This window comes from Podarcis pityusensis (assembly GCF_964106645.2).
Source record: "Podarcis pityusensis genome assembly, chromosome: 3".
NCBI lineage: Eukaryota > Metazoa > Chordata > Lepidosauria > Squamata > Lacertidae > Podarcis > Podarcis pityusensis.
Window position 1 is genome coordinate 31,313,934 of NC_138026.1, and position 14,886 is coordinate 31,328,819.

The window sequence follows — 14,886 nt, forward strand, 5'->3', positions numbered from 1 at the left end:
CCTCAGTTGGAGTAGGCTTGGAACAGGTGAGGGTCACATGCCTCATCAAGCCCAGGTGCTGCCATCAGCAGGCAAACTATAAAAGGGAAGCAGAGCTCAACTGCCCATGTTGATGGACCTTAGTTTGGATGCTCTAGGATCTCCGTGGGACTGTGCTTCCTTTGGAGTTTGGATTAACCCAGGGATGAGGGACACAAAACATCTCTTGGAAGTTTCTAGGCATGGGAGCTGTCGGATTGCTGCTTCTGAAGAAACAACTGAACCTGGGTTGTCAATGAGAAAGAGTACTCAGTCATCTTCTAGTCTCCAGCCTCCAAAATCGCAAATGGATCAGGATAATGCAAAGGACGCCTCTTCTTCTTGTCTTACTAGATCTCGGGCTGCCTCAACTTCTAAAATTGTTCTCCCAAACAACCTATGTAGTCCTTTAGCCAAAGGTCCAATAGTACCTTTCGAATCAACAGTAGCAGTCTGTACTCATGAGGAGCTTCACGCAGAACTGCAAAAGGAAACAGCGGCACCCCAAATGAAGACAAGTGCTTACAATATGCAGGAGGGTCAGGAAGAGTCCACTATAAAGAGATCAGAACCAAAGGTGGAAACGATCTAGGAGGTTTCTAGACATGAGAGATGTCAGATTGCTGTTTCTGAAGAAACTAGTGAACCTGGATCTTGGGGTACCTCAACTTCTGGAGTTGTAGACACTCCCCAAAAGAAACTACGCAATCATTTAGCCAAATGTCTAATACCAATAGTAGTAATCCATAGTAAAGAGAGGCTTCATGCAGAATTGCAAAAATAAATAGCAGCACCCCAGATAAAGACAAGCGCTTGCAATGTGCAGAAGAGTCAGAGATCAGAGCCATGAGAGCTGTCTGATTGCTGTTTCTGAAGAAACTGCTGAACTTGGGCCAAATATAACTCCAGATAGATGCTCTTGAGGAAGGAAAAACGGTTAGAGAACCGAAAACAGGAGGCAGAACAAAAACAGATCTGGAGGAGGAAGGAAAGCAGAACTTGGGAGATAAAGTTGGAGAGAGAGGATCTCCTTTCCAAACTGGTACAGGCTTGAGAGATGGGACAAAGAAGAGGTTGTGAGAGGACCACAAGGCGAAGAAAGAGATGTGTCTCAAAGCAGAAAGAGCCCACCTGAGTTTTGAAGTTGGCCCAGCTGAATTTTGAAGCTGGAAGTTCTTGAAGGGCTATTCCACAACACTGTGTTACTTTTTCTCTGTAATTTGTTTTTCGGGATGTCTACAACTTCTTGTATAATAATAATAATAAGAAGAAGAAGAAGAAGAAGAAGAAGAAGAAGAAGAAATGATTTGACTTGCAGAAGCTTCTGAGGCTTGGTAGAGCTTCTAAGGTTTCTTCCATGTGCTCAGATTGTATTCACCTCTGTACTGTTTTATTTTTCTCTTCCATTCCCTTATAGACAGGAAGGGGGGGGACCTCACATGAACTGAATATGCCTCATTTTGCTGTATTTTCAGCCTGTGATGAAACTTTATTTTCCACCTTAAAATGGTGAGATTAACAGCAGCATATCCAATTCCATGGATGGAATGTGAAGCCCAGACATATTTCTACACATCCAGCCCTGCAGCCTTAACCACATATAACACTCTCATTGATGTTTTGAGGCTTGCAGGAGACCAGGGTGCAATTAGGTAGGAGAGCTTTATGCATGTGGGGGTAAGGCAAGTCCATTTTAGACTTTCCCCCCTCCATAAACACACCTTTCTTACTTCAGGCTGTTTTTCCTTACTACCTGAGAAACTGAAGATGGGAAATACTTATTCAAATTTCTGTAAACTGACTGCACGTTATTTTCCCTTCCATGAATTTTCTGTGCACTTTTCTGAGGTAGGTTTAAATTTTCAGTGTCTACAGGCAGTTCATAAAGTCGTAAAGGACAGCACCAAAAGTACTGCTGGATTTCCTACTTTCCTAACCCCCCAAAAATCCTTTGATGGTGGTTGGTTTTTTGTTTTGTTTTTCTCTAAAGTAGATATATTGAGCACTTTAACTGCACAAATCCAAATTTCCACTTAAATCCCTCCCACAACATAATGTCTGGAGGCAACCTATGGTTTACCACAGGCATAGGCAAACTCGGCCCTCCAGATGTTTTGGGACTATAACTCCCATCATCCCTAGCTAACAGGACCAGTGGTCAGGGATGATGGGAGTTGTAGTCCCAAAACATCTGGAGGGCCGAGTTTGCCTATGCCTGGTTTAGCAGCTTCAGAACAAAGCCAATGAAACCAACATTAAACCATGATTTTAATATTGGGGCTTGTTCTGAAGCTAGCAACCATAGTTTCCCAGTTTGGGCAAAACTGAGAAACTGTGGTTAGATGAAGAATTTCTAGCTTGTTTGCTCACACCACAAAGGGAGGGCCGATGGGGCTGGGTTATGTAGGCAAAATACCTAATTGAACAGGCTCAGTTTCCCTCATTCATTGGAATCCGAAATTCAGGATAAGAGCAGAACCAATCGCACAAGTTTCAGACCGAGGCATGGACATTTTTCTACAGCTATGTCACTGAACCCATAACAGGGATACTTCATGTCTCAGTCTGGTATCTCTGGTACGTCTTCTGAATCGGAATGGGTGTGAGAAGGCGACATCTCCTGGAAGTCCTCTGACTGCATTAAGTTCTCTAGCTTATGGCCACAAAAGCGTAATATTTTGAAAACTGCAACATTGATTATTCAAGCTGATGTATGGATTGACTGATTTTTTATTTCAGCAGAGCTGCTGGAGAAATACCCCGCTAGATATTTGCTAGAGAAGCAGCCTTCTGGCAAGTTGTCCCCATCCAACCATCTCGTAGCCACGGACACCCGCGTTTTCTTTCGCCCTCGCCGGCGTCCCCAATAGAATGAGAATGCGACGTTCGCGGGAGCCTTTGTACTAGAAAAGGAAATGGCAGCAGACCCCCTTGACAATGAGCTCCAGTTCCAACCGAGCACAGCCTGCCCCGTAAAACCCCCACACAGAAGCTCCTCCAGTTCCCCACGTTACTCATTATGCATCCCCGGTGATCATGCCGCCGATGCGGAAGGGGCAACTGTGAAGGCTCACATTGATTCCCCTTTTCATAGGAGAGGAGATTGTTGGCGGAAGATCACTGCTAGCAGTCCCCCGCGACAGATTTTTTTCCAGCGCGTTGCAGGCAGGTTGGCCGGCTGCCTGACAATCGGCTGTTGAGTGACATATTTTGGGCAGAGCCGTGGCAAAATGGGAGCCATGTGGCTGATGTTAGTAAACATTATCCCGCACAGACTGGCAGGACACCGTCAGCAGCGGGAGGGTGAATGGCTGGCAGGCTGCGTGAACTGGACACACAGGCAGCTAAGCACTACCTAGGAGACGCAAGCCAAGGCCTACAATCTAGCAGCTGCTGCGGTTGCCAGGGTAACTAGAGACGAGGGAACAATGAGCTGGAAATCCAGCATGCAAGCTTTTATTGAAAGGTTTCCCCGCTACCCAGCCCAAGCAAGGTCACACTCCCAACCCCCCCCCCCCCCCGTTAAAAAAACGTTTTCGGGTGGCGGCAGCTCGCTGTTGTTGTTTTGGTTATTGTTGCTGCATGGATCAATAGAGATATAGATATAAAGACCAAGAAGCAATAGTGTACAGAGCCATTTCCTTTCCAATGAACGGTGTGTGAAATTGGCAATGTGCTTTCGCTCCGTGTGTGGACTATACAAATGATAGGCTCACATACAGATCTCCTGCCTTTATATCCATTCCATCATAGTAGAGTGAAGAAAACATGCACGGCGGAAAAAAAGAATGAATTCATCTGAGAGGATACGTTTTCAAGCAGGAAAACAAAACGATTCTCTTCCCGGGGGGCGGGAATTACCCCTCGCTTCTCCTTCACACCACAAGTACTAGGCATACAAATCAACCTAGTCATGCAAAATACAGTCTTATTACTTAAAAAAATGTAGTCTGTAACAGAAAGCGCACAGGGTTTTTCAAAATTCATGTTTCACTCTAGTTATTTCCCCTGCATTTTTCAGTGTATTAGCGCCTTGTTTCCAAATTAAGATCAGTTTGGCTGCTCTTTTAATTACTGTAGTAAAATCATTTCACAGGGGACTAGGTATTCTGCCATTTCACTTACAAACCCAGCTAATAACCTCCCTCCAGATTTTTTGGGTTACAGTGCGCCCTTAGCCAGCGGTGGAAGAAAGCTAACGTTTGTTTGTCTGAACCATTAACCAACCGTGCCAAAAACGAACAGGTAGTTTTTGTTACTACCTGCCTCCCTACATATCGCTGTTATTTGTGGGATAAAAAGAATAGGGGAGGGGGAACTCTTTCCTAAATCTTTCCTACTTTGTCACAGAGACAACCAGGCTAGCGGCCATTTCCAACCCTGAATTGAATGCTTTATGTGCTGGGCCCAGTTTGTACGGTTGGGAACGAAGAAACATTGGTAACGAAGAAACATGTGACTGTGCATGGACATTTGTACTCTATATTCTTGCAATTAATCTGCCTCAAGGAAGTGGGGCAAAGATAATAAGTAGTAGTCTATTATACTCAACACACACAGTACTGCAAGAATAAATATTTTGGATTTTTTGACTATGAAAAGCCTAGCATTATGAATTAAAAGTGCCATTGTTGAAAAAAATGTAGCGGAGCTGACATTTAACATGTGAAACTAAATGGCACTGGGTTAATTGTATTCATAGAAAGAAGTCATCATGGAACAAGGGCTTTTATGGGGCAGGAGGGAGATAACCTTGAAGCACAAGCATTTTTACAAAATGCATATTCTCCCAAAAATGGCTTAGAATGCTCATCGAAATAAAAAAGGCATTAGAAAGGTATATATAATGCATTGCATTTTGAGTAAGAATACATATTTTGCACTCAAGACTGCAATTCAAGGTAGCCACACCAGAGTCTTTTTGAATCGGTGGTCTGGTCACTCATAGAATTGCAATTGCAATTGCAGTGCAGGAATAAGCAGCTGTCCCACACGGGGATTGAACTTGCAATCTTGGCATTCTTAGCACCATGCTCTAAGCAACTGAGCTACCCAGGCAGACGCACAATTTCAATATACAAAGTTAAGCCCGGCTAAAGCCTTCATTTCTGTGGGTTTAAGCATGGACTGCAACCTCTGGAAGGTTTCTATGCATTGTGACTTATCTGCAGCTTATGGGGCAGCTTTCCTTCAGCTCTAGGGTCACACCCCTTTGGGACAGAAAAAAATGGGCCTAAAATATGGACCCCATTGAAATGCAATGACTCGGCAATAACACAGTAAAGGCTGGGTAGGCAAACTATGCAGATTCTGGAGAGGAGGACTAGCATGGAAGTAAATGTTGCATTCAGAGGCCTGGGTCTCTTGAAGATGAGAATCTGGGATTCAGAGTAGGCTTTGCAGAGGAAGAGTCTTATTTTATACTTCCTACCTTCTATACGGGCAGACTGCTGTTCTTTCCAGAATCTTTATTGTTCTGTCGGCTTAGCGTAAGTCCTGGTGTGGATTTCCTGGTGTGAGGAAACCCTGGCCTGGATAAAGGAATGGTTCTGGCACAAGCAAGACAGTAAACCTAGCTTTTCCTAAGAGTTAAAAAGTCATTCCAGGGCTGTGTTTGAGTATAGGAAGATTGTCAGCTCAAAAACGTTTGCTCAGCAATGTCAAAGAGTGTAGGTAAACTGCTGCCTTTTCCACAGGGATTTTACACAAGGAAAAAGCCAGTCTGTACTCCGATGGCAGAAAGGAAACCCATCAGAGTTGTTCAATTCTTCCCCCATTAGGTCCCAAGGTGAGTTTATAATGTTTTCCATGAGATACAGGTAATAGAGATGGCAGTGGTCAGAGATGTCTCTTATCACATCAGGCCCTTAGCTAATGGTGAAGTACCACTGCGATATCATACCCTTCAACATTTCTCCAATGAAAAAAGGAATGTCCTATTTTCACTTTTTTAAATATTGAAACTAGACTCTATATGAAATTTAAGTCCCACCCCCTGATTACAATTTAGGGTTACCTTTGGGGGGAGGCAAAGTTGTTGAGCCTTTTGGGCAAAATCACTTTTTGAAAAGGCGCTTTTAAGCTTTGTTTTTTATGGAAAAGCGGCAAAAATGGCACTGCTGACATGGGTTGCCATAAGTCTGGATTTTCCCAGACATTTTCCCCCAATTTCCATCCAGACACTGCTGCCGGTTGTGGAATATTGGATATGTCAGGAAGATATGTGGGCAACCCTACTCAAACCTTACTCCCCACACACTGCAAATGTTGCCAAATCATTCCCTTCGTAGCCTTCTAAAGAAAAATAGCTCAGTAGGCTACCACAAAAATTAAAAAAAGCTAAGCCCCCACCTCTGTACTATGAGCATTGGTAATTGAAAGTAATCTGGCAGGATCTGAAATTCTGTTCTGGTACAGACGGGGAGAATCAGAACAGTTATTGGGGTTAGAGCATACTAAGCCCAAAACGTTTATGGAGGAAAATAACATCTCCGAAGTCGACAGCATGTAGAACTCCTTTTTGTTTTTCATGTGAGTATCCATATGCAGACATCAGAAAGAATATTTCTGCTTTGATTCAGAGCATTTGCAATTGTAACGATATGAGCCTAAACAGGTGAACTGTGGTTTGTGACAGCTAGATTGTTATGAGAGAAACTTCTGAGCCAGAATTCTGGTCTCTGGTGAATAGCTCGCCGCAGCTCTGTTTGTGCAGACGTCCAAGGGTGAAGAACACTAATACAGTTGTCCGTGCACAACTGTAACAAACAATCTGCTTATTGTGTATTTTTAAAAAGCAATTCTTCATGCAGGCTAACAGGTGGCACAAAGTTACTGTAGGCACACTGTTGGAGAAGAACAAACCCCATTTAACGGAGATATTTGCATGGAGAGGCCAAAATTCATTTTTTAAAAAATGATATTGTCAGTGCAAACTGTCAATCCCTCATGTTACACAGATTCCTCCTGTTGCATTCAGTCTGTCTCTGGACAAAAACTCCTCTGCATGAATGTAGGGAATAATAGTAACAACAACAACAACAACAACAACAACAACAACAACAATACAAAGAAGAATGATGACCTCACTCTGGTCTTTTATATTGTGGTTTTCAAGTTGTATTATCAATGCAACACCCGATGCCATATAATTTTTCATACATTTCAGCTTCTCAAGAGATTATCTAGTTATCTCTCACTTGGACTACTGCAATGCGCTCTATGTAGGGCTACCTTTGAAGGTGACACAGAAACTACAACTGATCCAGAATGCGGCAGCTAGACTGGTAACTGGGAACGGCCGCCGAGACCATATAAAACCAGTCTTGAAAGACCTACACTAGCTCCCAGTACATTTCCAAGCACAATTCAAAGTGTTGGTGTTGACCTTTAAACGGCCTCGGTCCAGTATACCTGAAGGAGCATCTCTACCCCCATCGTTCTGCCTGGACACTGAGGTCCAGCGCCGAAGGCCTTCTGGTGGTTCCCTTGCTGCGAGAAGCCAAGTTACAGGGAACCAGGCAGAGGGCCTTTTTGGTAGTGGCACCCACCCTGTGGAATGCCCTCCCACCAGATGTCAAAGAGAAAAACAACTACCAGATTTTTAGAAGACATCTGAAGGCAGCCCTGTTTAGGGAAGCTTTTAATGTTTAATAGGTTATTGTATTTTAATATTTCGTTGGAAGCCATCCAGAGTGGCTGGAGAAACCAAGCCAGATAGGCAGGGTATAAATAATAAATTGTTGTTGTTGTTGTTGCTGCTGCTGCTGCTAACTGAATTGAAATAAATGGTCATGCTTTCAAGCTATATGCATTAATGGAGAACACAAAGAGTGATTTCATTGCAACGTTCTTAAGTCTTAACTTTGCAAGATCTTTTAAGGGAGAGTAGGTGGGAAGACAGCAAGCTAGCCATACAGATGGCTCGAAGTCAGACCCCAGTTACTGAGAAGGGGTAACAACCTTTGCCATCTCTTATGAGGTTGCGGCAACAGAACTGTTGCAACACTTGCTTTTTTTCACTGCCCCTTCCCGGCAAACAGGCACCTTCTGTTTGACTGGGAAAACCCTTTTATAAAAAGTAGTCTTTCAGGAGTCAAAGTTCTTCATTAATGACGCTTGCTCTGTTCCAGTTGTGTGTATTCCAAAAAGCTGACGTTCATGTCCCCATTTGGAAACCTGTAGAGAAGTACCGGTATGTCAGAATGACTGCAGTTTAGGAGATTTGATGGCTGCTTCATTGCATGCAGTCCTTGTGGTACAAGCATGTAGTGTTGTTCAGCCTGCACAGGTATTTTCATTGATTCATCTGGCTGAGAGACACTTAAGACAAGCACCAGCATGGACTTTTCACTTGGTCAAGGAGACGCTGGAAATGAAAGCTCCCTGCCACTTCTAATTGCTCGCCTTGCAGTTTCATTTGTGAATTATATTGCAAAACTGGGAGCCTTGTATCAACAACCCTTGATAGAGGTTTGGGTTCAGCCCTTTTTGCTGACATTAGATGGCTGCAGTTGCAAGCGAAGCATTGTGACTCTCTACTACCTTGATGGCAGAAAGTGAGGAGGAATTAAAGAACCTTTTAATGAGGGTGAAAGAGGAGAGCGCAAAATATGGTCTGAAGCTCAACATCAAAAAAACGAAGATCATGGCCACTGGTCCCATCACCTCATGGCAAATAGAAGGGGAAGAAATGGAGGCAGTGAGAGATTTTACTTTCTTGGGCTCCATGATCACTGCAGATGGTGACAGCAGCCACGAAATTAAAAGACACCTGCTTTTTGGGAGAAAAGCAATGACAAACCTAGACAGCATCTTAAAAAGCAGAGACATCACCTTGCCAACAAAGGTCCGTATAGTTAAAGCTATGGTTTTCCCAGTAGTGATGTATGGAAGTGAGAGCTGGACCATAAAGAAGGCTGATCGCCGAAGAATTGATGCTTTTGAATTATGGTGCTGGAGGAGATTCTTGAGAGTCCCATGGACTGCAAGAAGATCAAACCTATCCATTATTCTGAAGGAAATCAGCCCTGAGTGCTCACTGGAAGGACAGATCCTGAAGCTGAGGCTCCAGTACTTTGGCCACCTCATGAGAAGAGAAGACTCCCTGGAAAAGACCCTGATGTTGGGAAAGATGGAGGGCACAAGGAGAAGGGGACGACAGAGGATGAGATGGTTGGACAGTGTTCTCGAAGCTACAAACATGAGTCTGACCAAACTGCGGGAGGCAGTGGAAGACAGGAGTGCCTGGCGTGCTTTGGTCCATGGGGTCACGAAGAGTCGGACACGACTAAACGACAAAAACAACAACTACTACTACCTTAAAAGCCTTGCATCATCATCATCATCATCATCATCATCATCATCATTTATTACATTTCACCTGATCCCAGGGCGGTTCACAACAGGAAACTATAAACTAATATATAATAAAACAAAAACAAACCAATAATCCCCACTTCCACAAGCCCTGAAATGTTACTCAGCAGAGGCGTCTGGCGGAAGAGAAACATTTGTAATGATGGTGCCAGGCAAGCCTCACTGGGAAGGGCATTCCACAAATGGGGAGCCACTGCAGAAAAGGCCTGCTCTCGTGTTGCCACCCTCCAGACCTGTCTTGGAGGAGGCACATGAAGAAGGGCCTCAGATTATGAAATCAGGGTCTAGGTCAGTTCATATGGAGAGAGGCATTCCTTGAGGTATTGTGGTCCTGAGCCATTTAAGGCTTTATAGATGAAAACCAGTACTTTGAATTGGGCCCATTTAGCTGGTGCTCATACTGTAAGAATATTCACAGTTTGGACTTCAGATCCGTTCACATGAACCTACCTGTATCAAGGAGTCACTGAAACTCCTTGATATTAAATTAAATGCACAAATATACACATTTATGAGCAGAGAGGTTGGACATTGGCCAACAGTTACAAACAGAAATTTCCTTGAGCTCAAAATTCTAAGTGCTGTAATGCAAGGTGCAAAATTATTGCTGAATCGCCATCAGTACCTGAGCCTCACTTATGAAAATCATGATATGTATTTTCTTGGGTAGCCCAGCATAGTTAAAATACTTTCTGTGATATTCTAGTGCTGTGGGTCCAGTACTGTGACTGCCTTCTTTAAGGTGTTTGATTTCAGCAAGGATGAAAGCTCCGGCTGTACAAAAGAAAGTATGTAGCGTATCAACACGAGCCATCTAATATAGCTCAGTAATGGTGGGTTGTTGTTTTTAAGTAATACAATCTAATACTTAAGATAATTTGCTATTATATGTACAAAAATACTTGGCGTTAGTTTCAGGTGACGTGAAACTTGGTCGTTTGACCCTATGCTGAATTTTAATTCCTTTTCCATACATGCTTAAAAAGTGCCAGTGTGTTTTGGAACATGTATGCCAGGGAGGACAACCTCTGTCTTGTGGGCCAAATGTGGTCCGCCGGGATGTGTTCCCCAAACTACACCCACCTGCCCCACACCTAATGTCATATGTAGTCTACAACCGTAGGCTTGGATCTAGAAAGGTAGTTTTCCTGTTGCGTAAAATAAAATGGGCATCAACAGAAATGCATATAAAATAGATACGTTATATATAGATATATAAATATATAGATACAGGGCCAGATTTAGGTTTGATGAGGCCCTAAGCTACTGAAGGTAATGGGGCCCTTTATATGTCCAGCTGTTCTTTGTCAACAACAAATTGTCACTGTTTTTTGTCCCGAATATATGCTATATGGTAATTTATGGACCTAATAGGTATCTAAAGCTATTTGCACATAACAAAATATGTATTTTATCAAAGTAATTGTTGAACTGAAATACAATTAAGAAGAAGTATATTAATAGTGAAATACAACCCTATATACAGTATAGAAATGAGCAAAGCAGTGATATTTTAGGGAGCAGGCTAGTAGGTGGGGCCCATTACTTACATCACAGGAGCCTACACAACACAAAACACTGTTGCTGTATGTAAGTTTTATTTTATTTGTTTTTTATCTTATATTTCGGAAATGTACATCCAGTTTTTTTCCTTTAAATTTTTTTGGGGGGGCCCAAGAGAGTGGGGCCCTAAGCTATAGCTTGCTTAGCTCATATGTAAATCTGGCACTGTAGATATATAGAAATAGAGATATATAGATATATAGCATTTTTTAAAAAACCATTCTCCCCACATATATTGTGACAGATGCAATGAACAATTGCCACAGGATCCGTGGGAGAACAAAAATGAATATATAAACCTAGAGATGTCTTATGTTGCAGAAGTGCAATCTTTCAACCATATGTTCATAGATGGATGCTATACCTGAGGCAGTTCTGAGATGGTTAAGCATCTGCTTATACCTTGGTGGATAGATATCAGCATATTCTAATGCAGGTCACAAGTTCTTGATGATCTGCTTTTGCCTAAGGGGCTCAATTTAAAAAGAGGTCTGAGTGTTTTTCAAGTGGTGTGGCTCAGAGGATTCTTCTTGTAAGTATACAAAAATACAGTTGACAGTTTTCTAGTTGCAAAGTGTGATGCGAGAAAAGCATTTAAAAGATAAAGAACGGTAATTACAATCCTCAGAATGCATCCTGTTGCGGAACCTTTCACCTGATGAACACACTGCAAACTTGTTTCCCAGAATATGCATTTGGTGGACTGATAGCTAGGCACAACATCCTCATGCAACGGTACTATTACGTACTGCTACTGTCTCACTGTAGTTTAGTTGCCCTCACAAAATCCTAGTACATTAGGTAATCTGTAGGGTCACAAACCCACAATCTGTTAATTCTTAATGATAGATCTGCACTCGTTGTGACTTGTCTTGCTTTTGCTGCTGTATTTTAAATTTATGGATTCTCCTTTCCCCTTGCATCCACTCCTTAGTTGCCCATCTGTTTGCTAGCACTCCTCAACTTTTTTCTTGCTTTCTCAAGGGCAAGACTTTTGAAATGAAACACTTTCCCCTTTTACACAACTGTATGGACAGAGACACCATGTTCTCTAGATGATTGAGGGGGTCTGACACGATAACCTGACATCATGCAAGCGGTGTAGTGAGCAGTCAGGGGGCACAGCTATATTATTTGCTAAAACATCTTTTCTTAAAACAGAGCATGTTTGCAGAACATATGGAAGAAAAATGTAAATGTACCAAAAAATAATAATCTCCTTTTAAGATTGCATCATCTATTGCAGAAGAGCACCTCAGGAAAAGTTAACCTCCAAACAGTGTCCTTTCCTAAGAAATCAAGGTGTTTCTCAGGCAACATTAGATCTATGGAGATAGCTGAAGTTACTTTTGGTTCCTTCCATGAGCCGATAGCTCAGTTGGTAAAGCATGAGACTTTTAATCTCAGGGTTGTGGGTTTGACTCCCATGTTTGATGAAAGATTCTTGCATTGCAGGGAGTTGGACTCGATGAACCTTGTGGTCCCAACTCTTTGATTCTATGATTCATATGATCTCATCCAGCCCCTTTCTGGAGTTCTGATAAGGCAGATACCACTCTGCTCTTTGGAAATGTTATGATTGTCACCTTCTGTTTTGAACATCATTCCATGACGCAAAGCCAATGCAAAGCACCATCTGTAATTTTGGCACCCTGGATCGAGCCAAGCGATAATTCTACAAAGACGTGTTCCCCCCAAAGTAGTTTTCAGTTCTACAGCATTCCATACCATTCTTTTGTCCCTAGTTAGGGAGTTCATCATCTTGTGTGTACGCACAACATATAACACATCACTTGTTCTCCATTTGGATGTTTCCCTTGGGGGTTTCTGCATATAGCTTGAGATACATGAAAGGAACAGGGTGTAACAGGAGGCCACAGAGTGCTTGCGCCGTCATCAGACGGCCTCTTCACTTAAAAGGATTTATTTATAGGACAAGTCAGTCGGTCGCTGTGTCACATGACCACGTGGGGAAACAGACCACAACTCAGCTTTAGGAAGAAGGCCATTCCCTCAGGAAATAGATGAATTTTGAATGACCTAGCTGGAGGGCCAAGTTGCTATAGTGATTAAAAGCATGGAGGCAACTGAAGAGAGATCATCATTGTTGTGTGATGATTCGGGGAGGACCCAATATTGGAGCATGCATTGCTAATATTTCATCTTTGGGGGATGAGGGATGGACTGCAGTCATCGCTCTGAGTAAACCACCGCCAGTCGCAGAACAGTAGCAGAAATGCTGACCACGTTTGCGCTTCTAATAAGCACTCTCTTGACAAATCTAATGCGGACGCTCGCTGCTGTTTCAGTCTCCCTTTTTGTAGTAGAACATTCTTCAGATTTCAATCTCTCTCTCTCCCTCTCTCCAATGCCCTGCTAGGCTACTGGTAATCTACTGCTAATCCTTTCTCCTCAGTAGCCACATAAAGAAATAAAAAGATGCCAGTTTGTGGCTTAGGCAGGCTACATTGAGGAAACCTCCACACTGCTGCCAAGACTTTCCATCTGCCACCTTACAGGCGCAGGTGCCAGGGAGTCTCCTCCGTACACAAAGCATGATAATAAAACACAAAGGACCAATGTGCAGTAATAATTGCTAAACACACAGAAAGAGAGGCAAGAACTTTCTCCTTTTTTATATATGAAAGTTTACTTAAGTCTGCAGAGATTTGCATACAGATGGCTAGGTCAGAGCACTGTGTGTGCTGCCTGGCCTACCCAGGGCAGGGTGCCTTTATAAGCACACACGGCTTTTACTATAGCATAGTGTTGTGGAGAGGCCTCATTCGGCACATACTGAATAGTCATTCAAGTAGCTTGCTTTGAAATGAGAAAAGACCTTGGATGGGGGGGGGGAGAGGGAGGGAGGGAGCCGGAGTAAAAGAAAGCAAATTCTTTTCTTTGTGAGACAGAGGAGGAGTGTTGGGAAAGGGGCCAGAGGACTTAAAGAATGCGGGTTAGCAACCAGGAATTAAGAGGAAAGTTTCTGTGGAGACACACAATTAGATATGTGGCATTCACCCTCTCCTTCTAGTGGGCAACAAGAGCAAGCACATTTCAAAGGGTTCATGGTGTGCATTAAAAGAGAGAGAGAGAGAGAGCCCTGTTTCTTAAGCTATAAAGGTAAGTATAACTGCCTGGAAATAACACACACACACACATGGGTTAACTTAAAAGCAGCAAGAAAGTTCTTCCAGGTGATGGCACAAAGCAAATAATGAACCACCCCAGATTCCATCCTGCCAGCCCAGGGTTTGGTCCCTTGCTGCCTAGCTTGCTTTACAAGCGAAGAAATAAATAAGTAAATGATAAAACAGTGTCTGCGATCTGCTGACTTCGCTGAAAGCATTGTGAATGATGCTTGGTACTGATTTATGAAATGTCTTGTTGGCACATGCTTCCTTGGCAAGGACAAGCCTGTATACAAAGGGACTGAGGGTTGCCTTGTAGACTGGTGCCATCGAGAAGGACCATGCCTTGGACAACCATATGTTGAGCACCTTGCGAACTGGACAGACCTCAGATAGTAAAAAAATGAGACCTTATCCCAGGTTTTATCTTCAGCATTAAAAGTCCACCCAAAGAATCCAGCCAAGCCTTCTCATCGCCTTCCATGTAACGAATGGGCAGTTGCAACAGGTTTTCCTCCGCCATCTTGGGCAGACTCTGTGAGGGATCTTGTATGAGGTAGCACACAGGGAAAGCACACAAAGGCATTCTGATTTGTTTTTAAGTTTTCAGGATGGCTTGGCCTGGCCAGGGGGAGAGACTTGTATCATTCATCATCATGAATGGTGTCACAGGTCCTATCCACTAGGTGGACATGGCACTTGGCCACATTCCTCATAGCATAGTTGGGGAAGAAGCGTTTTCCTGGGAATTTCAGGACCTTCCTAGTGCTGAGAATGTGTGGCGTCTCCAGAACAT

At 43.1% G+C, this 14,886-nt stretch overlaps 1 long non-coding RNA gene across 1 annotated transcript; it reads right to left on the bottom strand.

Annotated features, from left to right (window-relative positions):
- Positions 1 to 2,730: 2,730 nt before the first annotated feature.
- On the bottom strand, positions 2,731 to 3,576 carry LOC308474080. Its single transcript, XR_013984496.1, has 2 exons — positions 3,093 to 3,576; positions 2,731 to 2,921 (listed from the first exon to the last, which is right to left on the bottom strand). It is a non-coding gene; the product is annotated as an uncharacterized lncRNA (long non-coding RNA).
- Between the last annotated feature and the right edge of the window lie 11,310 nt (positions 3,577 to 14,886).